At 37.2% G+C, this 18,420-nt stretch overlaps 1 protein-coding gene across 5 annotated transcripts in view; it reads left to right on the plus strand.

Annotated features, from left to right (window-relative positions):
* LOC115227840 (MAGUK p55 subfamily member 6) overlaps positions 1-18,420 on the plus strand; it is a 100,788-nt gene that overhangs the window by 21,921 nt on the left and 60,447 nt on the right. For 2 of the 5 annotated variants that reach the window (XR_004997444.1, XM_029798562.2), the window contains exon 2: positions 16,858-16,958. The exons of the other annotated variants lie outside the window; for them this stretch is intronic. The gene's annotated coding sequence lies outside the window, so the exon portion shown is untranslated. The remainder of the gene's footprint in view (positions 1-16,857; positions 16,959-18,420) is intronic. 5 annotated transcript variants of the gene reach the window in all.

The following is an 18,420-nucleotide window of genomic DNA, read 5'->3' on the forward strand; positions in this document are numbered from 1 at the left end:
GTAATTCTTCTACCTGTTGTGCTTGATATTGATTTCCTATCAGGCACAAGACCATAAATTCTGCGCATGGGTGTTAATCTATTAAACTGATCTAGTACTTGACTGGAATGTTGAAAGGCAAAGTTGACCCCTACAAGGAATATAAAGGAACATAACTCGGTAATTGCATCACTGAACTCTCTTGCTTTTCCGAATCTGCCACTCGCCATTCTTTCATTTCTAACAAATTTAAAAGATGTGTACAATCATGCCCGTCGCTAAGAGGGTGCACTGACGGCACTGTTCCCTCACTATTCAATAGTGCACCCTCAGACTCACGGTGATACACTTATTTCGAAACTCCACTTTAGGCTCATTACGAATTAGTGCCTACCCAGAATATTCTGAAGCACCTCCAGGCTTCAAAGTCTGGCGACAGGCCTGTGTACGAATGAGGATATCGAAACTAGTCTTTGGGTAGTACTTTATATTCTCGATCTCTGAAGAAAGAAAGTAAAAAAAGATCACAGGGACTTTTTGTCCGATATTCAAATAGTTCTATCTGTTGTTGTTATATATATATAATGTATTGAGTATTAAAGGAAGTAGTGAGTACTTAGTATGAAAGATTAAGAAAATGAGAGAGACTGAAACAACGTGTTAACGATACAAGATACTTTATTCGACTGCCGTTGTTGTACAAGTTAATTGTTTTGGCGGGAAACAAAGTGAAAGTCCTTTTATCAAGGGAGACAATGGGCGACGTTGATTGTTCATGTTTGTTGTGATGATTATATAACATCTTCCTTTTTTTTATTTTTTTTATTTATATCATCTGTATCTACAGGGAATAATTATTCGTCGTCCACTTTTTGTGGTTTTATTATTTTGTAGTGTTGAATTCTGTAGTTGTGCTGTTTTTGTTTTTTCATGCGTGTTTGTTGACTTTGGAAATATATTTTCATAATCTAATTCTTCTGTTATGCGAACGTGTTCGTTTGTTTTAAGAATATGTTGTCTATTTCGTTTGACTGTATTACCTTCCTCTGTTATTACTAAGTATGAACGAGGTTGCTCTAGTTTTTTAATTATTTTGCCCCTTCTAAACCAATTGTTGTTAAACTTAATTCTAACCGTGTCGTGTGGTTTTAACTCTGGGAGTTCTGTTGTAATGTTTGATTTCTTCTTTTCGTGAGGCCTGATACCAATTTTGTCGTGTAATATGTTTGGGAGATTTGTTCGCAATGTTCTATTCATTATTTGATTTGCAGGGGATGGTGCACCATTTTGTAATTTAGTCGTGCGTAATGCTAAGAGCGCTAACTGAGGTTCTTCGCCACTTTTGAATGCCTTTTTTAGCGTCTTTTTTATTGTCTGTATATTTCTCTCAACCATGCCATTCGCTTGATGATAATGCGGGCTTGTCTTCGTGTGATGAAAATGCCAATTTTTTGCAAATTTTTTGAATTCAGCCGAATTGAATTCTGGACCGTTGTCACTTACAACTGTTTGCGGAATTCCGAATTTAGCAAAAGTTTCTTTTAATTTTTTGATTACGGTTTTTGACTGGCAATCATTTATTTCGTGTAGATCAAAAAATCTTGTTGTATAGTCAATAATTGTGACATACGAATTTCCAGACAGGTGAAATACGTCTGTACCCACTTTGGTCCATGGTGTAGTAGGTATTTCATGATTTATTAGTGGTTCGGCTGCTTGTTGATTTTTGTAGTCAATGCAGTATGAGCATGTGTTAATCATGTCTTTGATTTGAGCGTTAATGCCGGGCCAGTATATACATTCCTTCGCTCTCTCTATGCATTTTTCGATACCCATGTGTCCGGTATGTATTTCCTGTAGAGCTTCTCTACGTAATGACTTAGGTACAATTATTTTTGAACCTTTTAGAACGAGACCATTGACGATTGATATTTCATCACGAACGGATACGAATGGTTTGATGTTTATTGGTATTTTGTCTTTTGGGGGCCATTCTGTTCTTGTATATGTGACGAGTGTCTGTAGAAACGGGTCGTCTGCAGTGGCTTCTTTATACTCTTTTAATTTAGTGTCGGTTATGGGGTAATTTTTTATTACTGCATGAATGTGCGATTTCATATCTTCGTCTGGTACTTCTGGAGTATTTTGCTCAAGGTATGCACGTGATAGGGTATCTGCAACAATTGATTCTTTACCAGGTATGTGGTTTAGGTCAAAATCATATCTTTGTAATGTTAGTAGAAATCTTTGGATTCTGGGGGGGCATTTAGTGATCGATTTTTTGAATATTTGCTTCAACGGTTTATGGTCATTTTCGATTCTGAAATGAGTTCCGTATATAAACTGATGAAATTTCTTGCATGCGAAAACTATACTGAGAGCTTCGCTCTCTATCGGACAGTAGTTTTGTTCCGCTTGAGTTGTTGCACGAGATGCAAACGAAACAGGTAGCCATCTTTCGTTGTGTTTCTGCTCAAGTATCGCTCCGAGCCCATGCTTACTAGCATCTGTAGTTATTTTTATTGGTAGATCTGGATCATAAAATTGTAGCACTGGTTTTCTGGTAATCATTTCTTTTAGCTTTTTTATTGCTTCGATTTGTGGTTTGTCGAATGACCATAACGTGTCACTCTGTAGAAGCTGGCGCAATGGTGCTGTGACTTCGGAGTAATTAGATAAAAATTTACATAGGTAATTTGTCATACCTAGGAATCTTTGTAATTCTTTTTTACTTGTTGGCAGTGGCATGTGAATGATTGCTTGTACCTTGGTTGGATCTTGTTTTATCCCTTCGCTGGTTAATATATGCCCAAGGTACTTGATTTGTGATTCATAGAAGATACACTTTGATTTATTTAACTTTAATCCGTGCTTTCGGATTCGATCGAAAACTTGTTGTAGTCTATTTGTGTGTTCTTCTAAAGTGTTGGACCAGATTATGATGTCATCCTGTGAATTTCTTGCTCCTTCTATGCCCTCTATTATTTTTGAAATTCCTTTTTGGAAAACTTCACTGGCGCTGTGAATTCCAAAGGGTAGTCGTGTGAAGCGATACCTTCCAAAAGGTGTGTTGAACGTTAAAAGATGGGAGCTTTCTTCGTCAACTGGAATTTGCCAGTATCCATTAGATGCATCGAGTTTTGAAAAATATTTAGGGTTATGCATTTGTGCAAAAATGTCCTCCGCTGTAGGGAGTTTGAAATGTTGCCTTTTTATGGCTTTGTTTAGATTCTTGGGGTCTAAACAGAGTCGGAGTTTTCCGTTGGCTTTTTCAACGATGACTAGGGAATTTACCCAGTCTGTAGGTTCACTAACAGGTTTTATGATATCTAATTCTGTCATTCTTTTTAATTCTTTGTTGAGTTTTTCTTTTTAGAAAAAGGAACCGATCTTGGTGGATGAATTACAGGAGTTATTTGTGGATCCACTGTGATATGATGTGTTATTGACAAAGTGCCGATTTCTCCGAAACAGTCTTCATATTTTTCTAATATGTCGTTTGTGTTCGACGAATTTATTTTTGAAATTCTCTGAATCAGGTTCAGATCTTTAGCTGTCTTTGCATCTATAACTGCGTGCGAGTTTGTTTTTGAACAATGAATTTTATTTGCTTTGATAATTCTTTGTATTTAATGACTGCTGTGCATTTTCCTAGCACTTTTATAGCTGTGTTATTATAAGCTGATAATCGAGTTGAGGTTTTTGCAGTTGTGGTTTTGGAATTATATTTCTATATCTCTGAATGGCAGTACGGTTACGTCTGCTCCTGTATCTATTTTGAATGTTACATTCGAGTTGTTCACTTTTAGTTCGACCGTCCAAATGTCTTTTGGAGTCTTGAACTTTTCGATTTTGTGCACGCGGGAATTATTTGCAGTGATCATTTCGAGTACATGTGTATCGTCATCTGATTCATCGTCGGTATGTATCTCTACTTTATGTACAAATTTTCTTGATTTGCACATTTTTGCATAGTGTCCTTGTTTCTTGCATTTTTCACATGTCTTGTGAAATGCTGGGCATTTATTTCTTTTGTGATTATAACCACAATAGTGACAGTTAGTGACGTAGTGTTGACTTGGCGCTTGAAACTTCGCGGGCTTTCTGTCACTTCCGCCTTGTTCGTTTTGATGTCTGGATTGCATATGGCGGGTTATTTGTGTTTTGGCGCCTTTTCTGTCGTGTTGACTATATACCCTCGAGATTTCGTTATCTCTTGTTTCGGATGTGGCATTTAGCATCCTTGATTGGAGTCGTGTTTGCTCTGCACTCTGACCTGCTTGAATTGTTTTTTTAGGTCTAAATTTGGTTCTCTCAATAATCTTTCTCTTAATCTCATGTCTCTGATTCCACATATCAGAATATCTTTGGTGAGACTGTCTGTGAGGTTGCCGAATTCGCACTGTTGTGCCTTTTGGCGCAACTCTACTACGTACTCATCGAATTTTTGATGTTCCGCTTGTCCACATGTGAAGAATTTGTGTCTTAGGAAAGTTATGTTTTTCCTGGGTTCACAATATGCATCGAATTTTTCGATTACTGTCTGAAGGTTCATTTCTTCGTCGGGTGAATCGAAATCCAGTGTGGAATGGATATCTCGGCCTTTAGAACCGATGCAAGTTAAAAACATTGAAGTTTTTACTTTGTCTGGCTTCATGTCACTTTCTGTTGCTATCAAAAAGAGATTGAATTCTTTTTTCCACTTTTTCCATGCTGCGGCTAGATTTTCCTGATTAAAGTCTAGGTCTTTTGGATGCGGTAAATTTTCCATTTCGTCTTTGAAGTATGATTTCAACTTTTTTCCTTTGGTTCTGTATTTTGGGTTCTTTTAGTATTCTGACACCATGTTGTTGTTATATATATATAATGTATTGAGTATTAAAGGAAGTAGTGAGTACTTAGTATGAAAGATTAAGAAAATGAGAGAGACTGAAAAAACGTGTTAACGATACAAGATACCTTATTCGACTGCCGTTGTTGTACAAGTTAATTGTTTTGGCGGGAAACAAAGTGAAAGTCCTTTTATCAAGGGAGACAATGGGCGACGTTGATTGTTCATGTTTGTTGTGATGATTATATAACACTATCTACTGCTCTAACAATTACGGGAATTGTCGATAGATCAATCTCAGTACAGTACGTGACTGGTACTTAATTTAATCAATCCCAGTTGGATTAAAAGATTTGACCAAGTGGATATTCGAATACTAATAATTGTTTCTAGTACAGGTGCAAGGCCGGAAATTTTGAATAGAGGATTAATCGACTCCATTGAACCCAGTACCTGTTTAGTATATTTTATCAACCCTGAAAGGTTGAAAGGCAAAGATGACCCGAGCGACATTTGGACTCAACGCAAATAGCCGGAACAAATATAGCACTGCAGTTTAATTTTTCTCGATACTTTAACGATTATGCCAAACGACCGCCCTACATTCGGATATTAATACACATATTTGTGAAATATAAACTCTATTGTAAGTCTCCCGATATATCCACTCCTAATAATAGATAGATTTGTGAATTAAAATCTCCGTTGTAGTATCCTAATATATCCAACGTACCGCCCTCTATTCGAATACTATTAATAAACTTACTTTAGTAATGGCACTTAGATGTTAGTCATTCATCAATCAGCCAAATGATTGGGTTTTTCACGATATTAAAAGGAGAGAAAATATCGATTTCCTTTTCGTAAACTTTGTAACGGATGTGTTTAAAGCCTCAACATATCCTCTTCGGTTTAGGAATATTTCCGGTCGCAGCTGTAAAGAGATTGAAGTATTGTGGTATTTTACAGCCTTATATCCGGTAAATCTACATTTTGGTGAAAAGTTGAACTGGTGCAAGTATGGCTGTTCGTTAAGAAGTTCACTTAACAAACGCCTGGTTCTGGGTTCGAGTCTACAACACAAATTCATATACATGTGCACATGCACAGTTGAGTACGAGTGGATATCGAATGTATGTATATGTGTGTATGAATGAATGAAAGATTAGAACTTCTTGGATTCATTCGCATAAAAAATACCCACTAAGTTCAACTGAAATTATTTATCTCCCTTTACGCCAAAGTTTACTTGGCATTTCGTATTTTACTAGAACGATGAATTAAGTACCAGTTAAAGTATTGGGATCGCTATGACGATTGACTATAATTCCTTGAAGAATGCGTGACCGCGGTCTAATGATTGAAACCAGTAGAAAAAAAAAATACACGCGTTTACTTGCTCTAATACTGTTCGTCCTGATTTTATGAAGGTTTATAAAGTAAAATCTTTTGTGTCTTAATATAATTAACAAAATAACTGCTAAAATGTTCAGTAACAGCTCTCCTATCAAAATTAATTTAACAATGAGCTTATTGGTCTCAAAAGCTGACTTCTTGGAATAAATTCAGTTTTCAAAATTTGCATACTTTTTATAATTTCGCTTAATTATTTATTCAATTTCTTGGAGCATTTTGTAATGAAATAAAGCTAATTGATATTATTACATTAAATACATTAACATTAACTTGTTTATGCAAACCGGGCATATAAAAGAATGGGCGAGAGTTTAGAGCCAGCAAATTGACACACTGTCCTTGGAATTAAGGAGCGGCTCATGAATATGACAGATCCCCCCCCATAAAAAGCCTTTGTTCAAGACCAGGCATTCCATTCATTTCCCAGCTCAACGAGGCAAGCTCCGTTCTATGCTCGGGTCAAGGCAAACAACGCAACCCCCCAATATCAGCAGCGGGGTCCGACAGCATATGCTGGTTTACCCCCCACCACATCATGCTGGTTCCGTACCCCTTTGAGCAACATCAAATTCATTCATCCGTCCACAAACACTATCTAAGCTTTCTTACCTCTCATTCCAACACCTCTAACCACCAAAGCTTTCCTCATTCCATCCATCCATCCACACAAACCGAGGTCTGCCTCAGGTTCTGCTGCCTACCATTTCTGCCTTCATCACCCTCCTTACCATCCGCTCCTCATCCATCCTCTCCATGTGGCCAAACCACTTCAACATTCGTCTACCCATTTTGGTTGTTAGTTTTTCTCATTCCTGCTCGCCTTCGCACCTCCTCATTCCTCATCCTATCCACTCGTGTCACACCAATCATAGCCTTCAGACATCTCAAACACATCTAGTCGCCTCCTTTCCGCCTCTCCTATTCCCCATGTCTCTGCACCGTATAACATTGTTGGCACAATCATGCCCTCATACACACCTCTTTTCGCTTTCATACTCAACATTTTATCTTTCAGCATACATTTCACAACTCCAAGTATCTTACTCCCCTCCCTCACTCTGTATCCCCCTTTCCTCCGCTAACCTTCCATCTGCCGTCACATGTGATCCCAGATACTTAAAAACACTCATCTCCTCTAACATCTTACCATTTATACTCGTATCCATCCCTACCAGCCATGCCATCTCTCGAACATCTCGCCACCTTACTCTTAGCTACATTCACTTTGTTTCCTCATCTCGCACACTCTTCCAAACTCTACCACCAGTTTCCTCAGTTGCTCTTCCGAATCCGCTACCAGTGCTGTATCATCAGCAAACAACAACTGACTCACCTGTCATTTTTCTCCATTTTCTCCCACCATTTGGGCTCCCCTACCAAAAGTTGTAGCATTTACCTCTCTCACCACACCATCCATATATAAATTAAACAGCCACGGAGACATCACACAACCCTGTCTTAACCCCACCTTCACATCAAACCACTCATTTACTTTACCACCCATCCTAACCCACGCCCTACCTTCTCTATAAAAGCTCTGAATAGCTCTCAACAATCTACCATCTACTCCACACAACCGCAACACCTGCCACATTGCATCCCTATCCTATAGTCCTGAGCATGACTATAAACTACCCTAGGGCCCTGGTTTCAGGGTTTGGGGAGTGTGGAATCACTTTTTAGCCACTATTGTTCCTAGGTCTATTCTGCCCCAGAGTGGTAACACCTGTAAGGGTCTCAGCTATGGGTTAACTAGCAACCCCGCCCCCTGTGACTGGTGGGAGGATCGGTAGAATGCAGTCGTCATATTCCCTGCGTGGCGTAAGAGGCGACGAAAAGGGGCGGGTGCGAAGGGACAGGGAATCCACTCCTAGTAATTTTATATTCCTAAAAAGACAAGAAAATGTTTTACAAATATATAAAACAATCTTAAATGAAATTGAAAGAATCGCTGAATATTTTTATTACAACGAAAAAATTGATAGTGATGCTTAAGTTTTAGGTTTACTCTGTGTGAGTGTGTGTGTACATGGTTGAATAAATTTCATCCTATTGGACAACATCTTGAGCAGGTATTTACAAAAGATGAGTTGATCTAAGGCTTGGAAGTGAAATTGTGTAGACAAAAACTGGAAACCAGTTGATGGACTCTGTAAATCAGAAGAGGCCATCCTTATCATACTGTCTGCCAAAACGTTATGTTAAGTGTATGTACAGTGTCGTTTAAACACTCGGCCACTCGCAAGTCGATATAATGAACTAAGTACTTCCGTTGATTGAACAAATGTAATGCACATCGATCCATTTTGTTTCTTTAAATTTTATAACCTGTATATATGTATATAGGTGTCTCAGCGTATGTAAATAAACTTCCGTGGATAAGTAATTTTTCTACGCTTACAAGAAACAACTCTCACAATCAATATTTATCCCACAAAGAATATGTAGCTTTTCTAATAAAAACAGAAAGCATCAGTTGGGTTTAAAGATATTTTCCTGTTTCTTTTTTTTTTCATCTCAAAACAGATGAGATAGAAAGATACATACACTGTCTTATCTATTTCTCTCTCGTTGTTATATTAATGACACTAACCAATGATAGCAAGATAAGTCTTTTGTCCTAAAACTGTTTTGTTCTTATTGATTCTTTCTAATGGAAACACTACATTAATACGAAAAGAAATACTGCGTATTAGATGGCCTTCGTTATAAAAGAAAATCGTTGACTCCGATAATATAATAGAGTAGCAGTACGCATGCGTCGAAGTGATGTTCTGTTTGAAATAAATTGCAGTAACATAAAAAAAAATTAAAGATTTTCAAGTTCTTATACCCCAGCACCGAAGCATGGCTCATTCTTTTCTGTATAGGCTTTGGTGTATTTTTACAAAGTTTTCTGCGATGTGTTATAAACCAGTTTCTGGGGCTTTAGCTAACGATCGCTGTTATTATAATTAATTATTAATTAGTTCTTTGGTTCTCGTGTTGCAAGCCACATGGCGGAAGCATGGAACACTGAACTAGACACGTCACTATTTTTTCGTAAAACAACGACAGAATGATTTTCGATAGTCTTTCGTTTTCTTTTGTTGTTTAGCCTCTAGGTTATTTTCTGATCCAGCTATTACCATTCAGATATTTTTTGTCGGACATAGCGTATCTAGGACTACAGTGTTCATTGTGTTTTTTTTTTTTAAGACATTGTGATTCGAGGACGATTGGTTGCTTATTTCAGCACCTCGAGCGAGCGACTACAGATTTCCCCGTCGGTTTATATTTGTTGTTCAACCCTGATCAAAGGGATCTATGAACAAAAGCATTCCAACCGTGACCATTTCGTCTTTTTAGAGTTGTGAGATTACATTATCCAATGTCTCCTATGCTTATATTAAACGATATGTATTTTGAGTATGTCGGTTGCTATTTCTAGTCTATCGAGCGACTGCTCTCATTAATTTTCATATAATCTCCTTGGGTCAATAAAATAAGCACCAGTTAAGTATGGCGATTGTTCAAACGTTATATTATTTGAATATAACTGTCTAATTAAAAACTATTTGGTGAGCTTTACTGGGCTCAAATAACAGTAGTTATAGACAAGCAGAAGGAGCCTTTAGGCAATCCTTTGACCTACGAGAAACTCACACCACTCCCCCCACAACGGCGGGAGTGGACAAGTTTGGTGTTATAATGGGATAGTCATCTTTGATCATAGGTGTACTCAATCAGAACTGACCTGGTGTTTGACAACAGCAGCAATTGTTGATGGCATGTAAGAGACACTTACATATGAAGTTTCTAAACACTATCCCCTGTCCTATCTGAAAAGTTGGACCTACATTACGTATTTTATAAACATTTTTTCTGTATATGCGATGCTGAAATTGGTTGGAGTGTATGTAACATACCCATGCTGCTTTTATGCCATCAAATGAGGTACTCTTATCTATAATGTAAAGGGCAGCGAGCTGGCAGAATCGTTAAGCACGTCGAAAATGATTTAGCGGCATTTTTACCTCCTCCAAGGAAGGAGGTTGTTTTCATTGGCGTTGGTTTGTCCGGCTGTGTGTAAAATAACTCAAAAAGATATGAACGGTATTTGATGAAACTTGCAGAAAAAAGTTGGTAATGACACAAGGAACAGATGATGGAATTTTGGTAGTGATCTGGGAATTTTTATGGATTCTTGAAGGATTTTTCATTTGTTATTTTTACTTTACATGAAGTATTACAATGTTACGTTCTTTGATTATCTCCCTTGAAAACAAGTTCATCGTTTCCACGTAACCATTGGTGGTTGCTGTTTAAAGACAGTGTTGATGATGACGACAGTCGAGATAAGTATGGGAGGAGGATAAAATAGCATCGGTGGTTATAATGGCGACAGGGGCAGTGATGGTGGTGATAGTGGTGTTGATGATAGTGTTAGTTGTGTGCTGGTGGGCGGCGAGCTGGCAGAAACGTTAGCACGCCGGGCGAAATGCGTAGCCGTATTTCGTCTGCCGTTACATTCTGAGTTCAAATTCCGCCGAGGTCAATTTTGCCTCTCATCCTTTCGGGGTCGATTAAATAAGTACCAGTTACGCACTGGGGTCGATATAATCGACTTAATCCGTTTGTCTGTCCTTGTTTGTCCTCTCTGTGTTTAGCCCCTTGTGGGTAGTAAAGAAATAGGTATTGCAGTGGTTATACTGGTTGTGGTGGTGAAAGTGACTGTCAAGGTAACCGTTATGATAACATTGATGGCAGTGTATGTGGTTGAAGTGGAAGCAATGACAATATTGCTGATGATGTTGGTAGTTGTGAACTGCTTCAGATGATTCCTGTTTTTAAAGGGTTTTTTTTTTCTTAAAATCATGACTGTGTTGTTTTTTTTTTAACTCCCGCCAAGGAGGTTATGTTTTTGCCGGCGTTGGTTTGGGAAATTGGGCGATTTTCAGCATGCGTATATATGGGTGGAAATGAGATGCTTGGCGGAGGTTTTCGCTCTCCAAGTGCTTTTCTAGTTTCCTTATATTCTGAGTTTAAAATTCTGCTGAGGTCAACTTTTCCTGTCATCCTTTCGGGGTTGATAACATAAGTATCAGTCGAGTCCTGGGATCGATTAATTAATCCACTAGCCCTTTTCTCCCATTCCCAAAATTTCAGGCTTTGTGCTTTATTAGCAGAAAGAGTTATCTGTAACATGCAGTCGTAGGCTGGAGATACTTGCGGCCCGCATGACTTCCTGAATAGCACGCTTAAACGAAAAGTTGCTTGAATTTTATTATCGTGATTCGTCTGACGGTGAGCCATGTCTCACGCGTCCTGCTTTCCGTAAAACGTTGCCCATTGCTGATCTGTAATGTCACTTGACTTGGTGAAACTAAGGATGTATCTTAACAATGAGCATCAACAAGGTTATTTAAAGATTGGTATTTGTAATGTGATAAGCAGGAACTGGGCGTTTTTATCAACACACACACACACACACACACACACACACGTTTCTTTGAAAGAAAAAAACATTTTACACTAATCTCTTACTTTCATTATCGTATATCAGAAATGGGAAATTTACTACGCACTTCTAAAGGCTTAAGGCGTGACCTGAAAAGTAGTACAATAATTTGAGGAAAAGTCATTCTACTGATATTTATATACACGTACACATTTGTTAAAGCTTATTTTTTCAATTAATTCTCAAGCTTTGAAACATTCATTCATTTGTAATTACTTTCGGGAAATGGAAATGTTCAAGGACATTCAAGCATGCTTAAGTACGCTTCGCCATGACAACGAAGTTCCTTTTCAAAATTTGGGGTACCATAAAATGTATTTAGTTTTATGTATGGAAATACGTAACATAATTGACATTTTAGTACCTCTCAAACGTCTTAAGTTGTTTGTGCGTTGTTTGATAGTAATGACTGCGGTGAAAGTGATGGTAGCGGCGGCGCCGCGGTTTTATTTAAGAAATCTTTTTTCGTGTGTTTGCGCCATCGCTTGTTTTGTATGGTGGTGTCGATTACGTTGATTATGATGGCGGCGATGATATCGTTGGATGTGTGGTGGAGGCGGCGATGACGTCGAACGATGTGTGTGGCGGGCGGAGTGGAGGCAATAAAGTCGATTGTATGTGGTGACGATGATAATGTGTGTGTGATACAGGAAGCTATAACGTCATCGTTGTGTCCTAGTGGTAGTTTGGATGATCTCATGGATATCGTAGTTCGCGTTAAGTGGAAGTTTGATTGCTTCTTCACGAGAGTGGACCTATTTGTGTGATCAAAAAGTATCTGGAGTCTCAGATACTTTTAGATGCCAATCAGATACTTTTATATATACCAATCTATAAATAAGAGATGGTCAGAGCATAGATATTCAAAACTTCCAATGTCTAAATTTGCGCAAGTGGAGCCCTATTTCACGGACATGATGTGGCGTGTACGACAGCTATAATTGGACTTACTAAGAGACAACAACCACGTGGTTTCGAGATCAGTCCCACAACGCGGCACATTGGGCAAGTGTCTTTTACTATAGCCCGGTCCTACAAATGCCTTGTGAGTGAATTTGGGAAACGGAAACTGTGTTGAAGCCCGTCGCATTGGGTTTATATCCGTGTGTTATGTTTTTTGCTCTCCACCGCTTGACAACCGTTGTGCTTTTTTTCTTTGTTTACATTCATATAAATTAACGATTCGGCAAAAGATACTGATAGAATAATTAGCAAAATTATAAGATAATTGATGGTCATGGTAGTGCTCCAGCATGGTTGTGGTCCAATGAGTGAAACGAATAAAAATAACACGTTTTAGTTTTATGCTGTTTGTCACATGGATTGAACTCGAAATCGCGTGATTGTGAATCAGACTTAAACCGTAGCTCTATGCTTGTGCCATTTTTGAAACAGTGATGCTATAGTCTCTATAATGAACCATTTTTAAAGTTCACATGTGGTTTCGATGAGCGAAATATCCACCATCCTTTCTCGGTAAGCCGGAAACTTCAATGCTCTCTACAAAATACTCTATCATGAACCAGAAGTGGAGCCTGTCTGTGCTAGAAGGAGCAGTCAAATCTTCATGAAACCATATCCTATTGTTATAAAAAAGTCTGAAACATCTTAGGCGCGGTTTCGAAAGAAAAATACAGAAATAAACGTAATGGTCATGGTTGAAAAGCCTTTCTTCATAGGTCTGTTCGGTCAGAGTTGACTGAGATTAAACAATAAAAACCACGTAGTTTGCCATTTTCTTTATGGAAACATTACTTGTCTTTTTAACGTCGTGTTTGTTATCCAGTTGTTTCAATAACCAAATTGTTTAATTGTCGAAGTTATCAAATTCAGTGTCGAATTATAATTTTGTTGATACATGTGTGTGGGTGTGTAATTTTCATTTATTCATTCCAGGGGTAACAAGTTCAAAAGAAGCTACGTCTAGTCACTTAGAATAAAGTACTCAAAAGATAAGTCTGAGGGTGAATGAAAAAGTTAATCTATAATCGTTAGTCAGACAAAATATATTTTGTCGGACAAGCGATTATGGATCTCTCTCTCTCTCTCTCTCTCCTTCGTTTCAGATCAAATACATGCAAAGATACACACTCTCAACATACAATACACAATACTCATGTTTTTGCCCCCCTCCACCCAAATTATTAGACCTTAGGTTTAGAAATATCAAAGGCGTCTCATCCGTGACTATGGTTTCAGTTTGTTTGACAAAAAAAGTCCTTCGTATAGAGTGTGATTAGAGTGAATTTGGCTTATTATTCAGCAGGTCGAGCGACTGCTTAGCGGCTTCTTTCTTGACTCATGGCAATAACGATAGTTTTTTTTTGTTTGTTTTTTTACGACAAAGCTCTCACACTCCATTCTAGTATTAATATAATTCTCTTATCTTGAATTATCATTAAGCATTGTTGTGTTGTCCCCGTTTAGTGTGACCAAGGTTGTCTCTTGAATTAATGAACGCAATTCACAGATTAATGCTTGCTCAAGGTCACGCTGTTGGATTCAGACATCCAGGTACTGCAATATGTTTGTCTGGCAACAGCTAAGCTATACACTGGATTACTGTACTGCTGTTTTTATTTAGTCTCATCCCAGCCCTAACCGAAAACGCTATGATTAAATGTATTTCAGCTGTGTACATCTCAGATGACTTTTTTTCCTTTTTGAAAAATGATATAGAATGCTTCAAGGGAAATTTTGCCTCTGTTTAAAAGCATTCTATCCTTGACTATTTAGTCTTTTTTACACTTAGCAAGGCTCATTTCCTTTTTAAAAGACTCAGAGATTTTAGCTGCTTTTCTAACTATCTGGTCAAGCGATCTTACAGAAGCTCCTCGTAAATACACTATCGTCTCTCTGCAATCTCCTTCCTTCATGCTCATGTTTTTCTTGCAAGTGTTGACCTACAATGTTTTAAACAGAACATTAAACCCATCAATATCGAATGGCCTATAAAGATCAAAGGTAATGCTTCTTCCGGATTAAAGAATAAAAAAGACTTTCATCTTTTACTTGTTTTAGTCATTGGACTGCAGTCATGCTGGGGCATCGTCTTGAATCGACCCCATTACTTCCCTTTTTAAATCCTGTTACCTATTCTATTCATTCCATTTGCCGAACCGCTAAAAGTTATAGGGGCGTAAATAAAGCAATATCGGTTGTCAAGCGGTGGTGGAGCAAACAAAGGCGCGCACGCACATGACGGACTTCTTTCGGTTTTCGTCCACCAAATACATTCACAAAGTATTGGTTAGCTTTGGGCTGTTGTAGAAGACATTTGACCAAAGCGTCACTCAGTGGAAACGAACCCGGAACCATGTGATTGGAAAGCAAACTTCGTACCACACAACCACGCCTGCGCCTGTATGTGAATGTACATACGAATATGGTGGTAAACTGCTCGATTTCGATTATAATCACTTTTTCATTATAGCAGGTTTGATAGCTTTTCGGCTGTGGGGCCTTCAGATGACTACGTAGCCCTAATTTGCTTAAAATTTTCTATCATAAAAAAAAGAAAATCGAAAAAAAAAAAATAGATCTTGTGGTCATCAGAGCCATAGCAAAAAAACCTATAAATGTCGATATATGCCTGCAGCAGGTTTCATAAAATGATTTTAAATCGTGTTGAGCGCCATAATATACACATTTGTGTGTACATGCACACCTGTGTGTATGTATGTGTGTATACGGGTGTGCGTGTATAAATACACCCCCCACACTCATATGTAAAACACACACACACAATATATATATATATATATATATATATATATATATATATATATATATATATATATATATATATATTGGTGACGAACTGCCAGAATCGCTAGCGCAACGGACAAAATAGCGGCGTTTCATCAGTCTTTTGAAATCAAGCTCCGCCAAGGTCGACTTTGCCTTTCGTCCTTTCGGACGAAAAAACAAACTAATACCTGTTAAGTGGTGGGGTGGTAGACACACACATACATATACACACGCATACACTCACTTTCTATCTACCAAATTCCCTTTTGCTCAACCCGAGATTATAGAAGACACTTGTCCTTATGTACCGTGCAGTGGGGTTGAACCCAAAACAACGTAGTTGCAAAGCGAGCTCGTTTTAACCACACAGTCATACGGCTGTGTGGTTATAACCGAAAATTCATTACTTTTACCTAATTTGAACGTAAAGATACTGTTCAAAGAAACATTAGTAAATAAATAGAGGTAAATCATTTGGTGGATGTTGGAATAATTTTGAATTGGCCAGGACCAGCTGAAATAAAATGGTTGTCGATTGTGTCGATTTTTTTTTTTTTTTTTTTTCAAGTGATACCAGATCTCCACTTTTGGGTAATTTTAAAATTATATATGCCTACGCCGTAAAGATACATTTTGCTCTGCATCTCACCAGTGTTATATAATATTATAAAACGATCTTGTCTTTGTTGAACATCTCCAAGCTCATTAGATTTAACTTGCAACTCTTTAACGAGAAAGATTTTACAGGAAAGAACAAAATGTATACTAATTTAAGATTTTTGTTATACACACTTTCATAACATTATACTAAGGCACCAGATGCTTAATGTTAAACAAGTCTCTTTAACACTTGTATATATTAGTTGACTTTTTTCTTTTTGTTAATGTATTATAGCTGATACGTTGACGAAACAAGCTTCACCTAGAGCTGATAATAATAATAGCATTCTGAAAATTTCAAATGTCAGTTTATGAGAGATGTTCCAGTTAAAATGTCTTTGACTAGTCTAAGTGCTATTCTGAAGTCTGGTCTATAATGCTAACCTTTTATCTCTAGCTTACATTAAACTAAACAAATTGTGATTTATTCTTTCGAAGTAGACTTGTATCCAATAACGTGCTCATGAGAAGAGTATATAATTTATTTTCCTCTCCCCTTCTCGTTCTCGCTTTTTATTGCCACCGTCTCTGTCTGCCCGCCACTCACACTTCTCTCTCTCTTTCCCTTTCCTCTCTCCTACGCCCTTCTGCCTCAAAATAACTATTACCATGCTATTATACCACTTATCTGAGAGGAAATAAGAGGGTAAAAGTATACAAACAATATCCTAGACAAATCTAAATATGACCTTTTTAATTTAGTTTTTGTCTGTGTTTATAGGACCGACATTTTCTTCATGGATTTTTGTTATTCAACTCTGATAAACTGAAGAAACTTGGGTTCTTTTATTCATCCAGACACCAAAATTAGCCAGGCAAACAGTAGGTTTTACATTTTTTAAAATTTAGATTTCGTCTCTTTATCGTAAAATTTACTTATTCAATAGTAATAATATTCATTAGTTTAAAACTAAATTTCGAACAATGCAGTTTTGTTTTTCTTTAAATACTAGTTTCCGTTAACATTTTCGTAATCCACGGACACATTTCAATTGAGCTTTTTTTTTCTATTATAAAGTTAAAAGTTGTGTAAACAATGTTAACTATCGACAATATGTTAAATATCAACAATGTTATTGATTCAGTATTTATTGATTCCTACACTGTTATTGCTCACTGCTTGATTCATTGATATTGAAATTTTTAACTTACATTTTTGAAATCTGATCATTATGTAGACTAAAATGCGATCTCTGCAAACTCCATCTCTTTTAAACTCTCCTATAAAAGTAGCTACTTTTTTGAAGTTATCAAACTTCTGTGCATGTAATAGCAGAATCGTGAAGAGTGTTGGAAAACTATCTGCAATATTTAGTTACGGTGTTTTACGTTCTTAGTTCAAGCCCCACTTCGGTCAACTTATTCTTTTCATCACCCCGGATTGATAAGTACGTCAAGTTATAAATAGAATTATAATAGACTAAGGGACTCTCATTTTCACCAACATTTTTGACTCCTCGTGGTAATCCTTTGAAGCTTCCCAGCCTACATTTCATTTCCAACGAAGGAGTCTTTAAACAATCGTTTGACCTGTTAGAAATACCATTCAGATCTCTCTCAAATGTCTAGGAAAGAAACCTCGCATAATGTACTTATAAGTCAATAAAAGATAGAATGGTCAGAGGACTACTCAATTTAACTCTCGTTGACTTGACTTAATTATTTTGATCCCTCCATCTTCACTGGCTTAACATAACGGTCAAGGCATTAAAATTTCCAAAAGAACAAATAGAGAAAAATGAAATGTCCAAACCATTTATTTCTCTATCCCACACATCCCGATATACATTGTCCGACATAAAGGCTTGGTTGTTTCGATGATTTTCTGAAATGCATTTTCTTTTAAGGAGGCTCAAATCTGCTATTCACCTTAAACATAACTATATAAAAAAAACTAATCTTCACTAGTAGCTCATCGAAAATTTACCTCCTGATCCTCTTACATTGCTTATAGAACAAAATTTAAGGGCTTTACCAAATATTTATTACCATATGTTGTTCCCTAAAATAAATTTGATAGGACATTACTATGGCATTATTGTCCTTATATGTTCTTCATACGTATTAGAACAAAAACCTTAAGAAAATATTTCATTAACAAATTATAACATTGTTTCTTAAAATCGTCATCTGCATTTTTAATATGCTATTATATGCTGTGAATAGTCCAGACTTTGTGATTTTTCTGTATTTTCCTTGCCTTTTCTTTAGAGCTCATGTTACTTTATTACAAGGCATTTATTGTATGTTGTCTATAGATATTATCAAGACGATGAACAGGTCT

This window comes from Octopus sinensis, linkage group LG2 (genome assembly GCF_006345805.1).
Source record: "Octopus sinensis linkage group LG2, ASM634580v1, whole genome shotgun sequence".
Lineage (NCBI taxonomy): Eukaryota > Metazoa > Mollusca > Cephalopoda > Octopoda > Octopodidae > Octopus > Octopus sinensis.